Source organism: Pteronotus mesoamericanus, unplaced genomic scaffold, assembly GCF_021234165.1.
Source record: "Pteronotus mesoamericanus isolate MK-2021 breed Mesoamerican mustached bat unplaced genomic scaffold, CSHL_Meso_final contig_221, whole genome shotgun sequence".
In the NCBI taxonomy this organism is placed as follows: Eukaryota; Metazoa; Chordata; class Mammalia; order Chiroptera; family Mormoopidae; genus Pteronotus; species Pteronotus mesoamericanus.
Window position 1 is genome coordinate 9122748 of NW_026555092.1, and position 13449 is coordinate 9136196.

Sequence of the window (13449 nt, forward strand, 5' to 3'; positions counted from 1 at the left end):
TAGAGATCATAATGACCTCATAGAGTTGTTGTGAAGATTAAATGATAATGTATGCAAATGACTTGGCACAGCTCCTGGTACCCAGTCTACATTCAATGAAAGGTAGAGATTATTATAGTTCCTGGCAACCTGTAGTCTAAACACTTCTGCAACCCTGCTCATTTGCATAGCCAAAGTATAATTTACATAGACTGTGATATTTTACTATAGGTATATCTGCTTTCAAAACAGCCCTCTTTTTCCAACTTTCCATTTTTATAAATGGCACCGCTGTTCCAAGGCTCTCAGGCTCAAACATTGGCAGCGTACTCAGCTTCTCCTGCTCTTTCATGGGCCAAACCCGTTGGCACTTAACCATGGGCTCTCTCTGTTTTGAGAATGTCTTAACTCCCCATTGGGAATGTAAATGCTTTGACAGCAGGAACTAACTTATACTGCCTTGGTATCTGATACACTGGCATAGGGCAGGGTCTTAATACGTACTTGTTTTCTGACAAGATGCTGTCAACAAATTAATGTACAGGGGCAGGTGTGAAAGAGGTGCTACAACAATCTAAAATAAGGATAAGATTCTCTGTGATTTTGTTTTATCCTCTCCATTTTCTCTATTCCTACCCATTCTCTAATGCCCAAATCAACGTCCTCTGTGAGACCTGCCATGCGCAGTATTTTCTTTCTCTTTGCTTTATACTACATATTTAATTAGAGAGTTTTTTTACCAATTTTTTAAATTTAAAATTGAAAAAAATTAAAATGATATAGAAAGATGTACTGTGGTGATGAAATTTGTCTCTTATTCCCATTTCTCAAAGATAAGAACTGGGAACATCCCTCCAGATCTTTTACGGTCACATTGGAGACCAATATCCTACACTAAGACAGAATTTGAAAATAATCTTTTAAAAATAATAGTGTTTCTCTTAGATTTTTACATGGCATTTTCTGGGCCCAGGGAGAAGCGGTTAAAATAAATCCGAGGTGTAAAATGAATGAGTAAACTTCAAATCTGTCCCATAGCACTTCAACAATTCTATTACAGAGCACCTATCTCACTGCAGTTTGTGTGCACCTCTGCCTTCCACTGGCTTGTGCACGGGGGCAGAAACTGACATTAATTTTGATATTCCCAACACATAATTTACACATAGGAAGCACTCAGTAAATATTTTTGTAAAAAATGACTTCACTTTCATCTCCCACCCTTCTTAATAGGATTTTATGGCTAGATTTATTTTTTAATAATAAACAGATTTAGTCCCAGAATTTTGCATCTCACCTATAAATGAGTGATCTATCAATCAGAGTCTCAGCAGGAAACTGAATTAAACTCAGATGACTCAAGAAACTTTAATGAAGGGACCATTCAAGAGGTGTGGGCACAGTTAAGGGAACCAAAAAAGGAGGTTGAGGTGGCCAGAGCTAGTAACAGCAGGAAGCTGTGACCATTGTTGCGTGAAAAGCAAGGGAAGGAAATGGAGTTTCCTGAGCCTAGTGAGACCCTGAGCCGTGGAAGAGGGGCTGCTGACAGAAGCTGTTGTCTTGGAAGGAAGGAGATATTGCCGGAAAGTAAGAAAATGTGGCCCAGAAAAGGAAAAAACCCCAAACTCACTCTCCTTCTGCAGACCCATCTCTTGCTAGTGCCTCCCATTGGTGGAACCCAAGTGAGCAATAAGCCTGGATGACACAGTCCATGGAGCTAAGCTTCCTGGGGCACAGGGCAAACCCAGAAAGAGGATGGTTGGGGGTGGGCAACAGAGGGAAGCACAAAATTCATCAGTTACTAAACACAGTGTAGCTGAATGACGTCATTTCGGTCATTCTTCCATCCAGAACCTAAATTATGAAGTGTTTTTCATGCCAGATAGTAGGGCATGGGGAGAAATACAGAAGTGGGGAGGGAGAAATAACCAATGAACACAGGATCCCGCCTCAGTAGGTGATCATGAGGCTAAGCTGGTATTCATAGCTGCCTGCTTCCACCGTCTATTCCATGTCCCCCTGACCTTCTGCCAGCACGTTGGCTGGAGGAGAGTCTTTGCTTGGTGGGATGACCCAAACCTTCATTTCCATAGGATTCATTTCTAGGTGGTCCTGTCTTTTGTATTGCTTTGCTACAGTTTTACATTGATGGTTATTGGCTATGGGAGTACTAAGTGATACCCTGGTGAATCCACTGGGAACAGGTACAATTCTTCTTGCCCCTTTTGGTAGCGGCAACCTAATTTCCACTTGACAATCAGGATCGATCACCCTAGCCAATATTGAAAACCCTTCTTCTGCCATTGGTTCAATTGCCTGGGGAGCCCAGAATGACCAGGGGGAAGTCTCAGCTTCCAATTTAAAGAAATTAATTTAATGTCTGTATTCCCTGGAGGAAGCATTCCTTGGGAAATAAGACTTCCAAACCCACTGAACTCAAAATTGCAGGGAAAAAAAAAACCCAAACATTCTATAAGTCAGTTATTAAACATAAATGCGAGAAAGATCACTCCCACTTCCACCCAGGACCCTTGTATTCCAGCCATGGAGAAGATGGCACCGTATATGAGTAGCTCTTTAAAGGTATGTACCCATTCTTTGACATCACCCCAACTTTGCAGGTTGTTGTCTCGTAGGTGACATTTCCAGGAACCACCTGGCTGTGATACACTAAGCTATTTCTATGCCGTCCAGAATCTGTTTTAAGGTGTGACATCGGAACTGGAAGTTTTTGCTGATGGCTTTACCGTCTCTCTATGAAAGGGATATTTCGGTTATTTGAGAATGCCTTGCATTTTTATCACTAAAACACACAAAACCAAGAAAATAAAAACCACTCTTATTCTATAATGATCTTTTTAGGTTCTGCCAGCAGAGCCTCCCTGAGATACTTGGCCTTTGCCATGCTATTTAATGCCTAATTATCACTCATAGCTCAGCTCTCGTTGCCTTACCCCATCTAGTGGAGGATGTGTCCACTATGTCTGTATCAGCCATTTTCACAGAAATATTTTAGATCTTCTACTAAGAACCACTGCTAATGACAACCTGGTGATTCTGTGGCATTCAAAAGCTCTCTAGCACATCCACAAAGTGTCAAGTGGGCCCTGTGTTGAGGTCAAGAACAAAAGATAAAAGCCTCTAATGCTTCCCAGATCATATTTTGATCTGATAACAGATTAAACTGAGGAGTGTTTTGGAATGAAAAGTCTGACTTGTTCAAAATTATAGGAGAAACACCCTTATTGTAATAATCATTCTCATACATTTAAATAAGTATCTACGTCTTAGAGCAAATCTCTACAACAATTTGTAGTCTAAGAGCTTAGACTTTGAAATTGAACATCACTAAGTTCCAAACCTTAATTAACCACTTATGTGAGCTGGGAAAATGATTTAAATTCTCTGACTCTTGGTTTCTTCCTCTTTGTAAAGTGGGTATAACTAGAGTCCTTTCTCCTAGACTTACAGGCTTATACAGAGCCCAGCATACGCTAAGTTCTTTACAATGTTAATAATTATGATTTGTAGTAGTTATTACGTACTAGGGATTATAGACATTGGGCTCTAAGGTAAATGAAAAATTTCAGGAGTTTCTGTTTGTAATAGGGAAATTTACCAAGAGGAAAAGACTCCAACTTTAATTTCCTTTAGACTGTTTTTTAAGAATGTTGGGTTATTCTCCCTCCTTCCCCCCACAAAAGAAAATAAAAAATACTTGATAAACCTTAAGAAAGAAGCACAATTGCTTTACATTATATATATACTGAATTCAGTATATATATATATATACACACACATATATATACACACACACACACATACACACACACACCCCCAATTTTATAGAACTAGAAGGCAAAATTTACTGATTTATATAATATTAGGGGTTTATGGTTGTTTCTTTGTCCTAATAGCCTTAAATCTGTCATACTTATGGCAGAGAACTTAAAATTTTGGGCTATCAAGACAGAGTACCTGGGTTCAAATCCCTAGTAAGTTTGAGCAATGGACTTAGCCTCCCTATGCTTTTATTTTTCCAACTACAAAATAGGAATAACAGTACTAGTCTCATAGGACTGTTGTGAAAATTAAATAAACTGAACACATGTTGGTGTTGGCTATTATTACTTATTACTTCTGTGGCTCCAAGTCCCTAGTAGGGAATACATTGTGGAAAGAAGTGGGAATGCTCTATCCTATCAAAAGAGGTACCTGAAAGTCTTAAGTGCCCTAGAAAGCTTGTCTCAGGAAAAAGTCTGATTACTCAGGTAATGAACCACTACCCCAAGACACGCAGGTCAACTGTACTAATAAGGAATCTACTTTATGCACAGCTACCCCAGAGGTTAGGGACAAAACTAATAAGTCAGCTTGTTAGAACATAGAATAGACCACCTGGTCCTGTTTTTGGTTTTTTTGTTTTTGTTTTTGTTTTTGTTTTATTTCCTCCCCCCCCACCACTTTCCCTTGCCCCCTCCCTCTTTCCCTCCCTCAGCTCTTCCCCTTTGGTTTTGTCCATGAGTCCTTGCTATATGTTCCTTGACTTTCCCCTTCCCTTCCTTTTCCCCGCCCCCCCTCCTTCCCTCTTGCCTCCGTTGATTTCTTTTCCTTTCAGTGTTGCTGGTCTTATTTTCCTCGCATCTTTGTATTGTTGGTTAGGTTCCGCTTATAGGTGAGATCATACGGTATTTGTCTTTTGCCCCCTGGCTTATTTCGCTTAGCATAATGATCTCCAGTTCCATCCATGCTGTCGCAAAGTTTAGTAGTTCTTTTTTTCTTTCTGCTGCATAGTAGTCCATTGTGTATATGTACCATAACTTTTTGATCCAATCATCTACTGATGGGCATTTAGGTTGCTTCCAACACTTGGCTATTGTAAATTGTGCTGCTATGAACATTGGGGTGCATAGGTTCTTTTGTATTGGCGTTTTGGTGTTCTTAGGGTATAGTCCCAGCAGGGGAATCACTGGATCAAAAGGCAATTCCATTTTCAGCTTTTTGAGGAAATTCCACACTGCTTGCTGCACAGTGAAGCTGTTTTTTGATAAATGGAATTCTAGAATCCATAAAAAAGCTTAAAACATGCCTCAAGTCTATTTTCCACACTGTACCCCTGGCTGTAGCCTCACAGATGGTGGGATCTAAGTAGTCTCAGGTAGTTTCCTGAGTAGGTCTTTTCTCTTACTCAGAGAGTAGTGATTTTTCTTCCCTCCTGTTTCTTTTCATCTAGTTAGGGGAGAAAAGAGGTGTTCAACCAACATGCTCTTTTTAAATACTGAGTATAATGTCAGGTTCAAAGCTACAACTCAACAAATTATCATTAAGACTGAGTGAGGTGATTAGGAAGGCAGTTGAGAGTTGGACAGACCCCTGAACCAGGTCATTTGGCTACTGAAAAACTTTTGAATGCCTTTCCCATGTAAACTTGAGACTTATTTTTGTTTTAAACTTAAGGCTAATTTTTTTTTTTTTTTTTACAGGAAATATACCTCTGAGATCCAGCCACGCTGAACTACTTGTGGGTCCTCAAACTCACCAAATTCTCGCTCATCTCTAGTCCTCTCAGTGCCTGGATGTCTTTTTACAGCCCTTCACCTAGCTAATTTCTGAGGTCCAAAGTTCAGCTTAAAACACACCTCCTCCATGAAGCAAGCTTAACCACCCTCCCGCAGACTGGTGACCCTCCTCTGTACTATTTTATTTTATTTATTTGAGAGAGAGAAAGGAAAGGAAGGAGGGAGACAGGGAGAGAGAGATGTCAATTTTTTGTTCCACTTATTTTTTTTTAAAAGATTTGATTTCCTTGTTTTTAGAGAGAGGGGAAGTGAGGCAGAAAGAGAGGGAAAGAAACATTGATGTGAGAGAGAAACATCTATCGGTTGCCTCTAGCTCTCCCCGACCTGGGCCCAGGCATGTGCCCTGCCAGAAATGAAACAAGCAACCTTCCGACCTTTTGCTTTGCAGAACGACACCTGACCAATTGAGCCACACCTGTCAGGGCTGTTCCACTTGTTTTTGCATTCATCAGTTGCTTCTTGTATGTGCCCTGACCAGGGATCAAACCTGCAACCTTTGCGTATCAGGACAACGCTCTAACCAACTGACCTACCCAGCCAGGGCTCCTCTGTACTCTTATAGCACTTTGTACTTACACTTATTCTATCATTTACACACTGATGTACAGTTGTCAGTGTACTGGTCTGTACCCCCCTCTGCCATCAGCAACCTGAGAACAGGAACCCACATCTTATTCACTATTATGTCCCCAACATCTCCACAGTTCCTGGCACACAGATGTTCAAGAATTATTTGTTGAATATTTACTGTGACAGTTTCCTAATTAGTCTTTGTGCTTCTGTTCTTCCCCAGTTTCTATACAACAGCCAGAGAAAAGTTCTAGCAGCCTACATGGCCATCCTGTATTCTGATCCTACTTACTTCAACCGTCTCACTTCTATAGCTAAACCCGGTGCTTACTTTGTTCTCCAACCATTTGGCTTTTCTTTGTCCCTAGAATTCACTCAACCAGTTCCTGCCTCAGGGCCCTGCACTTGCCGCTCCTTTTTTCCCAGAGTGCTCTTTCTCTAGCCCTTGCCCTGGCTGGCTGCTTCTCCCTCAGAGAGACTTTTCTGGACTACCCTACTCAATTCAACCCCTCCCCCCTCACTCACTCTATCACAACATCTTGTTTTATTGTCTTGCTAAAACTTATGTCAACCCTGTTAGAGTACTTGGTGATTATCTCCTCTATTTAGAAAGCAGCACAAAAGTAGGAACCCTGTCTATTTTGTTTACCACTTACCTCAACCCCCAAAGCAAGGTCTGGCATCTATTAGGTATTTAATAAATATTTATTTATTAAGTGAGTGAATTAATGAATGCATGCATGATTGAAACAAATGCTGTCTTTGAAGTGATGGGTTTGGGTGACTGTGTTTACCCTTGTTCTGACAGGGCCACCATTGCTCAAAATTATCTGGGAACCTCATCTTTCAGAATTGACTTCAGGATCATGTTAAAAGTTATACAAGAAAAACAGATTCACTAGTCTGTAGTCACACCTAATTCTTTTTTCTCCCCCACTTGATATCTGCCTTATTCGCTACTTTGGCTCTGAATTATTCGTCTTCCAAAACAAATAATTTGTTTTAAATTATTTTAAATTAAATTTAATTTGAATTAAATTCACCCTCAAGAATAAAAAATTTGTCACCTTTGATAATAGTCTGAAAAATGGACTTTAGGCTCTGGAGATAATTTGAAAAAAGGAATCCAAAAACCTCTCATCTGAACATGTAAATTCTGGGCGTTGTGTTGATTTCAAAATGATTACCTTATTTTACTGTGAAACTTTATACACTGGGGCAGAAGTGTTTCACCTGTGAATTGGTTTCTCATTTTAGTTATTTTTTAAATAGTTCTATTTTAGAGACTTCAATTTCTATCTTTAAAAAATCCACTGGTATTTAGGTTAAAAGGTAACTTAGAATCTAAACAATTTTCTTCCCTCTCTTTTAAAAATAATCACTCCAACCCAATATTTCACTATTCCTCAAACATCTCGTGTATCCTGTTCTCTCTTCTGCTTAGAATAAACCTTGCCTTGGCCAGGTATTGCCATTGGTTACAGTGTCGCCCCAATACACCAAGGCTGCATGTTTGATCTCAGGTCAAGGTACATACAAGAATTGACCAATAAATGTGTAAGTAAGTGGAACAACAAGTCATTGTCTCCCCACCCCTCTCTCTTCTCTTCTCTCTCTTTCAGAATAAATAAAAAAATTTTTTAAAACCCTTCTGCGCTGTCTGGTGTGGCTCAATGGATTGAGCGCCAGCCTGTGAACCAAAACATTCCCAGTTTGATTTCCAGTCAAGTCACATGCCTAGGTTGTAGGCCATGTCTCCAGTTGGGGGCACATGAGAGGCAAATGATTGATGTTTCTCTCCCTTTCTTTCTCCCTCCTTTCCCCCTCTCTGAAAATAAATAAAATAAAATACGATAAATAAGGATTTAAAAAAAAAAAAACAACCTTCTATGTTCCAACCTAAGCCCTAACAAAATTTTTTCTTCCTTCCAAGCCCAGCTCAAATGGGAATTTGCCTTCCAGAATTCCCATTGATGCAAACCTTATTCAGAATTAATTCCATCATCCTCTGATCTCCCAAACCCCCTGGTTATAAGTTATATGAGGGCAGAGGTCATGTCGTCTTCTTCATGACTATATCATCAGCACCTGCCACAGTATCCTGTACATGGTAGGTGTTCAAAATATAATTGTTGAATAAATGAATTCTATTCTATTATCTAGGACATATTATGTATTAAGTTATTTAAATGTCTTCTTCTCCCACAAGACTGTCAATTTCCTCTACAGTAAGGAGCATGGTCTTACTCCTTCGTAATCTTAGACATGGAGAGGGCAAGGTGAGCCCGGTCTTGCTAAGATTGCTAAGGTTGCAAGGTTTTCATTCATTTACTCTTAGATCAGCCAGGATTTCAGCACATTTCCCATTTTGTTTTTACTTCTCTTTAACTCAAAGCAAGCCTCTAATGATAGACAGAGGAGCGCTAGATACTGAAATTTATTCCCCTCCCCCACCCCAAGCCTGGGGCCCAACTAAGTCCAGATGTAATACCTCCTGAGTCTAGATGTCTCCAATTTGAATGTGAATTCCCTTCTCTCCTTTGGTTCCTCCAGCTGCCATTGCCCTTCCTCACTCACTCCAATCTCTTCTCCCATTCCACCACCAGAATGAACACCCTAGAACTGAGTTACTAACTTGACTTAGAGAGTAGGCTGATCGCAAAAATGCCTGGGGAGTTAGAGGTAATGCTCTCTGAAGGTGGAAGCTGATTACTTGGAGAAATATGAACCTGGGGTTCCTAGGACATCTGATGTTTCAAGAAAAACGAGAAACCCAGAATTTGTTTAACATGTGAGATCTCCCAATGTTTAAGTACTAGCAACTATTTCAATTTTTTTAATTAGCCAGGCCAACTAAAACATATACATATACAGGCCATATTTGGCCTGTGAGTCCCTGGTTTCCTTCTCTACTCTAGTGACCATGTCATCTCAAATAATGACACGAAGAAGCAAATTGAAAATGTGACAGGTGTTAAGAATGAGCCATGAGAGCACCTAACAATGAGAACTAAGCTGCCTGCCCTGGGGATCTGGGAAGGCTTCCCTGAAGAAGAGACATTTTTATACACTGCATCTGAAGAATGTGTAGGAATTACAGTACCTAAGGAAAGGGGCCATTGGGGCAGACAGGGGCTGGGTTAAGGAGAGGAGAGCTGTGATTGGAGTTTTAGGTAAAGGGAACTAGAAAGTGTGCGGTCTGGAGAAGGCAAGAGTCTAGCTTGTTTGAGGAACTGAAAAAGTCCAGGGTTGCCTAGGCAGGAACTAAGGAGAATGACATGAGATGAAGGAGGAAAGCCACGCAGGGCTAGCTATTCAGGCAGGGCTCAGTCAGACATGATAAGAGAATTCTGGTCTTCATCCTAAAGACAATGGAAAGTCACTGAAAGGTTTAATGAGGGGTGTGTGTGTGTAAGAGAAACAAACAAGCAGAAAGCCATGATCAGATTTACATTTTGAAAATATTATGCTGGTTTCTGCATAGAAAATAGAGAAAGGGTGTTGAAGCGGGAATAGAAGCAGGGGACAAGTTCAGAGGTCACAGAAGTTCGGAAGTTCAGGTGAGGCATTATGGCAACTCAGATGGGACTCAGAAGTAGTAGAAATAGAGAAATATGGATGGAATTTGCAGTATTTATGAAGTGAACAACAGCATGATTTAGCCATGGATTGTATATGGCAGGGATACAGAAGTGAGGCAGTGGAGAGAAGGTTGAGTCCCAGATTTCCAACTATGTGATGAATTGGGGATACTGTTCCTAAGGTGGGGGACACTGAATGAGGAGCACATCAGAGGTAAAAGCAACAGGGAGAATGAGGGTATAATTATTTTGCTAATATTTACAATGCCTGCTCTTGTCCAGTCTCTATATATACAAAGACAGAAATGTTTCCTTCCTATGGCCATTCACCTTCTGGTTGGGAGGACAGACAGAAAAAGAGATTATTATAATCCAAATATCACACAGGACTGCCAACCTGGGGAGCCAAAAACCCCACATGAACAGTAATCATCCTGAGTTCTTGTTATTGCCCCTGCAAAGTCCCTTTCCAGGATTTTTGGGACACTACAGGGGAGTTTTCCCATGAGGCTATAAGACAAAGCAGTGGGGCGCACCAGCTCTGCTCCAACTCCCTCCATCCCTCCCTCCACTACCACCAAAGGTGCCTTCTGTGGGATTGCTAAGAGCAGCTCATGACTAGACTGAGATAAGCAAGGAGAATGGCCCTGTAAGTGCATGCCTCCTTAAGTTTTTCTGCTCTGGGTGCCCTGAAGATGCTGAAACAGGCATGGGTCCTGAAAAAGAAGCTTCTCCCAAGCCCTGAGCTATATTAAGTCATCTGGGCCCTGAAGGCCCACTGCTAGCGTCTGCAATTTGAGTTCTATTAGGACATGTTGAGTTTGAAGGGCCTCTGAGACATCCAAATGGGGATACCAGGGATACACTGGGCTATCTGGATTTGAAACTAGGATGTTTGGGCTAGAGATCTGAATTCCAGAGCACTGCCCCAACTGGTGTGGCTCAGTGGATTGAGCACCGGCCTGTGAACTGAGAGGCTGCTGGTTCAATTCCCCGTCAGGGCACATGCCTGGGTTACCAGCCAGGTGCCCAGTTAGGGGTGAGCAACAAGCACCCAAACAATGTTTCCCTCATGCATCGATGTTTCTCTCCCTTTCTCCCTCCCTTTTCCTCTCTCTGAAAATAACTAAAATCTTAAAGGAAAAAAAAAAAGTAAATTCCAGAGCCCTGACCTGGAAGAAGGAGTATAGGCACAGGACCAAGCTCTGCTCAACTCCCAACGTTTAAATGTCCTCCCCACCCCTCCATTCCACCTGGCAACTTCTCAATAATCCAACTTCCCTAATTCACATCAGCAATTGGTCAGTCACTTCTTCCTGTGCATTCTCACAATTTATACAACGCTCTAACACTTCTCACACTACTACATGGTTACTCTTGGTTTACATATTTGTCTCCTTCACTAAATAGTAAGCTCCTTGAGGGCATGAACTCTCTTACTCCATGTTGAATTTCATGCCATTTCAGCTACCACATTGATGAAGACTAAAAAGATGGGAAAATATTCAAAAGAACTTACACATCCCAATGTTCATAGCAGCACAATTTACAATAGCCAAGTATCAGAAGCAACCTCATTGCCCAACAATAAATGAGTGGATCAAAAAACTATGGTACATTTACACAATGGGATACTATGCAGCAGAGAAAAGGAGCTACTACTCTTTGTGACAGCATGGGTGGAACTGGAGAACATGATGCTAAGCAAAATAAGCCAGGTGGTGAATGGCAAATACCATGTGATCTCACCCATAAGTGGAACCTAATCAACAAAACAAGCAAGCAAGCAAAATATGACCAGCAACATTGAAATAAAAAACAAACTGACAGTAACCAGAGGGGACGAGGGAGGCGGATAATGGGGAAAAGAAGGGGAAGGGTCAAGTCAAGGTACATGCACAAAGGACCCATGGACAAAGCCAAAGTGGGGAAGGATTGAGGGTGGGAGGTGAGGGTGGGTAGGGCAGGGGAAAGTGGTGGTGGGAAAATGGAGACAACTGTACTTGAACAACAATTAAAAATAAAAGTAAAAAAGATGGGAAAATAATGCCCAGAATTGACTGATGAGGTGGGAGAAGAGGATGCTGCCCGTCTTCCTGCTTGGCACAGCCTTTTTATGTCATTTCTAGGAGTCATCCTTATATTTTACATTATGCACAAAGATGTTCTGTATGGTGATGCCCATTGCAGTATGGTTTGCAACACTGAAAAGCTAACATCAAACTATATTTCTATCAGAAGTGAAGTTAAGTATGTGTGGCTGGGGAATTCATGTGGAGGTCAGAGTGGAAGTAGCCGATTGCCAACTTGCTTGCTACTGTCGGTGATGGCTTGATTGAGCTGCATAAGCTGGAAGCCATAGAGGACATCGCATACCAGCTCTCACACTCTCGGAACATCACCTACCTGCTGGCCGGGCCATCGGGTCTCCTCCAACTACCCCAGTGAGGCCTGTCCCACCTGCACCTCCTCAGGCCATGTAGGCCACAGCCCTGAGGATTCTTTTTTTTTTTTTTTTTTTTTGTTAAGATTTTATTTACTTTTAGAGAGACAGGAAGGGAGGGAGAGAGGGAGAGGGAGAGAGACATCCATCTGTGAGAGATACATTGACTGGTTGCCTCTCACATGCCCCAAACCAGGGAACTGGCCCAGCAACCCATGCATGGAAGGGAAATCAAACCGGTGACCTTTCTGCTTTGCAGGCCTGCGCTCAATCCACTGAGCCACACCAGCCGGGAGGGTTCTTACCATCACCTTCCTTCTCCCCTCACATCAGAATCACCGTGAAATTTCATGATTGGAGTCAAGTGAAGGAAATAAAAGTAAAATCACTTCAGATCTTTTTTTTTAAAGGGGGGAGTGAACTGGTTAAAAGAGTACAATGTAATACTACATGATCATTAAAAAAAATGGAGTAGATTTATATTCGTATACACTGACGAGGAAAGGTGGCCAGAATATTTCACTTAAAAATAAGTCAAAAACTGTTTGTATAGAATGCTAGTTTGTGTTTAAAACAAAAAGGATAGGCTTGCATATAGATGTGTTTAAAATGGCTGGAAGGCTACACAAGCAACTACTGAATAGTATCTTTAAAGAATGGCAGTCAAGTGAAGGGGCAAGGTTTGGGGGGAAATTTTACTTTTCATTTTATGCCTTTATCATCATTGGATTTTTCTTAAGGCTAAAAGTATGTATTTTTGTAATTAAAAATCTTAGGAAAACACTTGAATGTTGAATCTTGGTCTCCCTGTGTACTTCTCCACCGTCCACATATTTGGCACCAAGTAGGTGTCTAAGGTTGGACAGGCAAACTACATTCTTGAAAGAGAAACTCTCCTGCCCAGCCAGGCCCGGAGCCCGTCTCCTGGGAAGTGGCTGTGAAGCAGGAGAGGCAGATCTGTGGTGATCACACAGGTTAGGCAAACTTTCACCCCTTCCAGCCTGCACGTTAGGGACTCACTTGAAAGTGAAAGTGTGAAATAAGGTACTCAATACATGTGTATAATCATAATAACAATGGCCTCTATCGCTTATCAAGCACCTACAAATTGCTAGCGCCTGTGCTGAATGCTTCACAGATGCTTTCTCTTTTAACGCTATCAGCCCTGAGGTAGCTATTGTTATGAGTCCTGTTTTATCTAGAGGAGGAAGGAGAGGCTGAGCACGCAAGCTTTCGCCCTAACTCCTGCACCCTTTGCCACAGTAACTGAGTTATGGAAGGAAATAGGGTACAAGAA